Here is an 8111-nt window from a genome sequence, read left to right as displayed (position 1 = left end):
CAGGAATGGCTGTCTTAGTAAAGCTGTTGGTGGCTTTTGATTTTTTTTGTTTGATTACTTGTTTCACAATATTTTATTATGAAAATTTTGAAATCTACAGAAAACTTGAATGAATTGGAGAATACTTTGCTACTCTTGCTAATGAAGTTTACTTGAAAGAATAAATATTACCAAATGCTAAGAATATTTTGGAAAAGATAATTAAAGGAAGGGAAGGCACATCACACCCATAATAAGCATAATTATGACATCACCCCCAAGATTCTGATTCCCCTCGTGTGCATACCTTGTGTAATTTCCACTCCTTTAGTGTGAAGGGCCATGAATATGATAGATTTCACGCCTATGATGGTATTATATAGTCAAAGGTTTTGCAGAAGTAAATAAGATCCCAAATAAATTGATTGTATGTTAATAAAAAGTAAAAAGAATGATCTGAGTGGACCTGGTTTAATTAAGTAGAAGCACTTAAAAAGGAAGAAAATTTCCCCCATTACCTCCAGGAAGATGGAAACCATGAAGAGTTCTAAACTGCAAGGAAGCTAATTCAACCAACAGCAGAAATGAGTTTAAAAGTGAACCCAGAAAATCACTCGGAAGAGACTACCACATCTGTTGTCACCTTGATTGCAGCCATGTGCAAAATGAACAGAGGAGGCAGGCCTAGACTCCTGAAGGATATTAATAACAGAGAAACCTGGGACCAGCATATGGCATTGTGGTTACGTTGCTGGACCCCAATGTGGCCAATAGCAGTTTGAGCACCAGACCTGGTGACTTTAAACTCACGCTGAGTGCCTATGTGTGCATGCCCAAGATCTCAGGAGGAGAATAGAGAAGAAGGAATTGCAACGTGGTCACGCAGGGGGTCATTTCTCACTTTGTGACTGTCTCTTTCTCCAGGGAGCACATATGCCCTATAGCGAAAAACAATAATAATAAATAAAAATAAAAGAGAGACTTGGTCCATCTGTGGTAGCACCGGTGGTAGAGCGCTACTGCATGATACTGGAGCTGTATCAGAAGGCCCATGTTCAGATCACAGGTTGACCTGAACATATCAGGTGTGGCATTTCTGTGATTCTGGCTGACCAGAAGGCTGGGGAGAGAACTGTGGCATGGCAACACCCTGTTGAAGATCTCTGTCTCTATGTGTCTCTCATTCTTTCTCATGAAATAAACAAACATTAAAAAAGAAAAAAAAAAAACCCACAGAGGTACAGGGCAAGCAGGTGGCATGGTGGTTAAAGCTCTGGACTCATACATGGCCAACCATGATTCAAGTCCTGGACCCACCAGCTTGAAAATCACGCCAGGTGCATGTGCATGTGCATGCATGCCCAAAATCCCAAGAGGGGAATGGAGAAAAAGGGACTATTATGTGGCCATCCCTCCTGGGAGTTGATTTCTCACTTTCCCTTACACTCTCTCTCTCTAGTGAATGCATGCAGCCTATGGCAAAAATCTAAAACCTAAGTAGAAAAAAAATTTAAAGAGACTGTGGGCCAGCAGGTGGCATGAAGATTAAGGTGCTAGACCCCACAAAGCCAATTGTAGTTTGAGTCCCAGATCTCAGTGCTTGAAAATCATGCAGGGCACCAAAGCATGTGTGCCCCAAATCCTCAAGGATGAGAAGAAGAGATTACAGAAATTCTTTCAACCTGAAAAATGATTTCTAACTTTCTCTTTCTCTCTCTCTCCCCCCCCTCTCTCTTTCTCTCTCTCTCTCTCTCTCTGTGTGTGTGTGTGTGTGTGTGTGTGTGTGTCTGGCAACCACACACTCTATAAAACTAAAAAGAAAAGAAAAAAACAGAAACAGAGGTACAGGGCAAGCAGGTGGCATGGTGGTTAAGGTGCTGGACATTCCCACATGGTCAACCATGGTTCAAGTCCTGGACCTGGTGGCTTGCTTTCTCACTTTCTCTCTCTCTCTCTATCTCTCTCTGGTCAAATTAAAATTTTAAAAAATGAATAAATAAAATTAAAAATAATTCTTTAAAAAAAAAGAAAAGAAATAGAAACATGTATTAGAAAATTTTCTCTAAAGACAGTGAAGAAGGGCTTAAAGAGACAAAAAGAATATTACAACAAAAACTTTGTTAGAATGTCTGACATACCTTAAACTCCTAGGGGACATATCAAGTTCCAATTTAGCAATTTTTAGAGCCAAAGGAGTGAACATGAAAATTATCTTCCAATGTAAATAAGATGGTGGATCTATTTTTGTGGACTATACCTTAATGCATTTCTTCAAGAGTTAACACATTTAATTGCTTTGCCAATAATAGTAATAGATTTGGAATAGTTACTTTTGCTCAGCAAGTTGGGTTTTTATCAGAAGAAAATAAAATTGATAGATGCTAATAAAAATCAGAAAAGAAACTTTCTGGGACCAGCAGATAGCATAATGGTTACATTCCTGGACTCCCACAAAGCTAACTGTGGTTGAAGTCCCAGACCTGGTAACTTAAACGCATTCCATGCACATGTACATACGTGCTCAAAATCCCAAGAAGAGAATGAAGGAAAAGGGACTGCAGTGTGGCAATCCCCTAAAGGGTATTTCTCACATTCTGGCGCTCTGTCTCTCCAGCAAGCACATGTGTTCTATAGCAAAAATCTCTCTCTTTAAAAAATAAAATGAAAGAAACTTTCTTCTAATTATGATGGTAAACTACCACAATTTCTTTCATTATGGATTACATAATAACAGCTAAATAATCTTATCATCTGGTGGTTCTACATATTAAGTCATCGTAGTTTTGCAATCTCTGATGATTGACAGCACAGAGCTGGTATCAGTTATGTTAACAAAACACAAAAATGAACATGTGCTAAAACACTCTACCATAAGGAAACAGTTAAATTCTATATAAAATCATAAAATGAATCTGAGCAAAAATTTGTATAAAATTGTGTTGATATAAATTATAAATGTTTACAATAATTTTTAAATTTCGAACTCTCATCTACCACCTAATTTTTTAGAAATTTTAGGAGTACATTCAGAAGTTACATTATCCTTATCGGTTGGAGTACATGGAAGAAATAAAAAATAATAAAATTATTTACCCAACATTTAGTCAACAAGTCTTTTCATTTTCTGTAACAGGCTCAGAAGTGAAAAGCTCACTTTAAATCACTTATATCTATTTAAAACAATAGTTACTTATGTTTGATTACTAATTTGAAATGGATGAGTATCTTTAAGCCTGAATATATCAATGCTCTGAATATATATCAGTTAAGGAGTAGTCTTTTGGTGGAAAGTAGAAAAATATTAACCAGAAAGTCAGTTGATTATTAAAAAGACAGTCTCACAATGCCAATCAATGAGACTTCCTTAATAACTACTGACACCACACAGTCTAGGGAATTTCAATTAGCAGTTAAGTTTTTCCAGTGCTTCCTCCCATTGGTTCAGAATTAATAAAACGTGTTTATGTATTGCCTTGAATAAACAGGAAAGTACAGATAGTGCAGTATGAACTATAATTATATATCCCTAATAATCTGTTAACAAGAAAATCCCATATATTCATCTGCTTCTCAAATTTAAGTAACTTTAGTCAACATCTCGGTAACAACTACTTAAAATTTTTGTGCAGTGTACTTTTTATTTTATCTTTTATCCAAATTTTATAAAAGAACAAAAATAGGTTCTTTGGAATGCTTCCCAAGACTTTATGTCATGTACAAAAATATGTCATTAAAATCATTTTGGAAGTACTCATGTCAACATTTTAGTATCTCATAAGGTGAAGCTGTAAAACACTGCACTACTCTTAACTTCATTTTAACATATAAATTTCAAAGCAGAGATAAGAAAATGGGAATTAGATAGTTAATTTTTTTTCTCTATTTGCATCCAGAGAAATTAAACTTGCTTCCACTGGAGGAAAGTATAAAATGGAAATTTTGTTGCAATGGGAAAAGAAAGGAGAAAGGGGTAGAAGCTAAGGAACTAGGTGAGAGACGAGGGCTATTGTAAAGGGATAACTAGAGTTTACTAGATGTAATCTAGCAAGGATACGGGACAATCCTCAGAACTGATACAGATCTAAAGAGTTTTGTTAGACTAACGTTTATATTCCAGTACCTGAAGAGAGCACTTTTGAGACTACCAGATCATTCCTTGAAAAGTTACTCCACAGGCCATTAAGCGCTGTGCAGTGGGAGTTGGATCTCATATGGCCAACAGAACATCAAGACCCAGCCGCAGTGGACTGAAAATATACATCAGGTGCATACATGCATGTCCCAAATCCTGACAGGCTAGAGAATGGAGGGGAAAAATAATTATGGTGTGTGTGTTCTCTCTCTCTCTCCCTTTGGCAATTAAAAAAAAAAATCACTTCATAAAGAAAGCTCTTGAGTTTCTAAGTATTTCTAAAGATTGGATAAAAATATATTCTAAGGTTCAGAGTAATAACAAAAACAATAATAAAGAAGGCAGATAACATGAAAAAATACTTCCAGAAAAGAAAATAAACTTGTAGAATCATAAATCAATTTAGAACCTGCTTTGGCACATATCTAAGTATAAGGTCAATAAAGAGAATGCTTGAGCTAATTCTGACTCCAATAACAAAAACTGCCTATACAGAATTTAATTCCTCTGAGAGGTGGAGGACTGAAGGAAAAGAATGAATGAGATATATCCTATCCTGGTAGATAAATAGTTGCTGGACAAACAAATACAGATATTTCATAAGCATTTCTGATATTACTACTGATTATCTAGAAATCACCCTACTATTTAGTCATAGAGGGTTAAAAGAAACTTATAGCCAAGATCTATTGCTTGAAATACATACATGCATATTCAAAATATAAACTTTTTGCCTTTTGAACTGTTGTAGATCTAGAATATATGTCTCTGTCAGGAGTGATCAAAGTCTACATATAGAATCCAGAAACTAACTATATTCTAAATATTCAACGGTAATGAAAGCACCTTAAAAAAAAAAAAGTGATCCAGCCTCCTTTATTTTTTATTTATTTATTTATTTTTTAGAGGTTTTTGCTATAGGGTGCATGCACTCGTCAGAGAGAGAGAGACAGAGAGACAGAAAGCAAGAAATCGTCCCCCAGGAGTGATGGTCATGCCATAATCCCTTCTCCTCCATTCTCCTCTAGGAATTTTGGGCACGCATGCACATGCGCCCAGCATGAGTTCAAGCTACTGGGTCCAGGACTTGAACCACAGTCGACTACATGGGAGTCCAGTGACATAGCCATTACGCTAACTGCTGGTCCCCAGCCTCCCTTATTTAGGTTCAAATCAGATTTTAAGTTTGAAAAACTTGGTAAAGTACAAATACTATCATTATACCTTATCTGAAGAATACTCTCCACATTCAAATTCCAAACTACAGTGGAAAAGGTAGAATAAAATTAAAAAGATGCCAAAGAATCAAGTGTTATCCAAGTTTGTTTAATACAATAATTTACTGGAAAAAAAATACATTTGATCAAGCCAAATCTGTTTTACAGAGAATTCCAATAGTATTACTTAAATACCCACATGCATATACATATGTTATCACCACCATAACACACAAAAAGTGCAAGATATGCCATGAACATATGTAATAAAATCAGCAATAATTGAACACTAAGCACAAGAAGAAATGAACTATTTAAAAAACAGGCAAGCTTTCTCTGCTAGGGAGAGGCAAAGGACAGGTGCCACAGGAAGGTTAGAAATCCTGTCCCCACTTCCAAACCCTACAATAAAACAGGCAAAAGTCATCAACAACCACTGAGCAAAGGCAGGAAAACAACTCTTATAAGATCCCACACTGATCCAAAGCAGAGATCTAGGGAAAAGGCAGGAACCTTCCCTATGCTCAAGTTCTTCCACCTCAACCAACATGAGACAGACTTCACGTATGGGTTGGGGAAAGGGACAGAAAAACCTCCTACACCCTGAAGTAAGAGATACAAGTTGTTAGCTTCTGGGAAACAGATAGGAACACTAAGCACCAGACTGAGACTCAGGCACATAGACCTTGCTAAGATGGCTCTTTTTTTTTTTTTCTTATGCTTTTGCCAAAGGGTTCATGCACTCACTGGAGAGAAACAGAGAGAAGGAATGTGAGAAATCACGCCCCCCCTCCCCAGGGGAAATGGCCATGCCACAATCCCTTGTCCTCCATTCTCCTCTCAAGATTTTGGGCATTCATGTACAAGCACTCTGTGATTTTCAAGTCACCAGATCCAGGACTTGAATCATGGTCCACCAAGTGGGAGTCCAGTACTTTAACCACCATGCCACCTGCTGGTCCCAAGACTAATGCTGGCACAGAAGAACAAAGAAACACCCGTGCTCCCACCATATCCTGTTACAAGTGAAAAACAAGAGCAGTCTCTCCCTCACCTGGGGAGAGCCAGCAAGAGGAAACCCCTGTGGCTCAGGTTTGTAGAACTTGAAAAATCAAGGTGGGATAAGAATACTTAGAAAAATTCCTCTAGCACTCCAGGCCTCATACTAAGCCCAAAGTGGCAATGACATTTCCAACAAAGTAATACACGACTAAAGGAATGTGATGTTTCTGGTAATGAGGGCAACAACAAAATCCAAAACAAGAGCAAATTACAGAACTAATACTTAATTCCACACACTAATAATCTAACAGGAAAAGAGGTATAAATATTTCTGGGCATAAACACTGTTTGTCTCATTCTCTACTTTTATGTTCCAAGGATGTCCAATATTCACACAGTAAAACAATAAGCCGGAAAACAACAAATCCATCATCAACGTAAAATAGTCAACAGAGGGACCAGCAGTTGGCGTAATGACTATGTTGCTGGACTCCCATGTAGTCAACCATGGATCGAGTTCCGGACCTGGTGGCTTAAACTCATGCCAGGCGCATGTGCATGCGTGCCCAAGATCCAGAAGGGAGAATGGAGGAGAAGGGATTTTGGTGTGGCCATCCTCCCCGGGGGTGATTTCTCACTTTCTGTCTCTGTCACTCTCTGTCTTTCTGGCGCATGCATGTGCCCTATAGCAAAAACCTCTTCAAAAATAAATACATAAATAAATATATAAATAAATAAAGGCTGGTGTAATGGCTATGTTGCTGGACTTTCATGTAGTTGATTGTGGTTTCAGTCCTGGATCCAGTGGCTTAAACTTATGCCGGGTGCGTGTGCGTGCATGCCCAAGATCCCGAGAGGAGAATGGAAAAGAAGGGATTTCAGTGTTGCCATTTCCCCAGAGGATGATTTCTTGCTTTCTGTCTCTCTCTGTCTTTTTGGCAAGTGCACGCACCCTATAAGAAAAACCTCTCCAAAAAAAATTATTATTTTATTTATTTATTTTTAATTTGACCAGAGAAGGACAGAGTAAGAAAGAGAGAGAAAGCAAGAAAGCAAGCCACCAGTTCTGGGACTTGAACCGCAGTTGGTCATGTGGAAGTCCAGCAGCCTTAATCACCATATCACCTGCTGGTCCCATAGGATAACATTTTAAATTACTTTTTAACATAATTTTTAAAATTTGTTTTTATTTATTGAGAGAGAGAAAGAGGCACCCCCAAGAGGGCCTTCCTGCCACCATCTACCTTCAGTCTCAGTTGATATGCCCAGGGAGGTCCCAATACACAAACCCAGGACCTTTCGCATGTGGCTCTAGTTGCAATACCACCGTGCCACCACCTGCCCCCTCCCTTTTTTAAATTTTTTTGGAACCTGCCCCCTTTTCAACATAATTTTACTTATTATTTTTTCACATCAGTTAGTGTTTCATCATTTGAGTGCTGCCAAATTTCTTTCACTAGTATCCTTGTGATAAAAATGTAATTCTTTTACCATTTTTAAATTACAAACAATAGTGTACATAACACCCTTGCTCATATGTATGCAAATATATTTCTAAGCATTTATTTACAGTAAGCTTCTCAAAACATTCTTTCAAAAACTGTATTCTTGGCCAGCCTCTGGCATGGAGGTTATGGTGGCTAGATCCGACATGACCAACTATATGGTTCAAGTTCTAGACTCGGTGGCTTGAAAGGCACACCAGATGTGTGTGCATGGGTGCTCAAAATCCCAAGAGGAGAATGGAGGAGAAGGGATTGTAGTGTACCATGCCTCACTGG

This window comes from Tupaia chinensis, unplaced genomic scaffold (genome assembly GCF_000334495.1).
Source record: "Tupaia chinensis unplaced genomic scaffold, TupChi_1.0 Scaffold142619_1, whole genome shotgun sequence".
NCBI lineage: Eukaryota > Metazoa > Chordata > Mammalia > Scandentia > Tupaiidae > Tupaia > Tupaia belangeri.
This window is presented reverse-complemented; position numbering follows the sequence as displayed.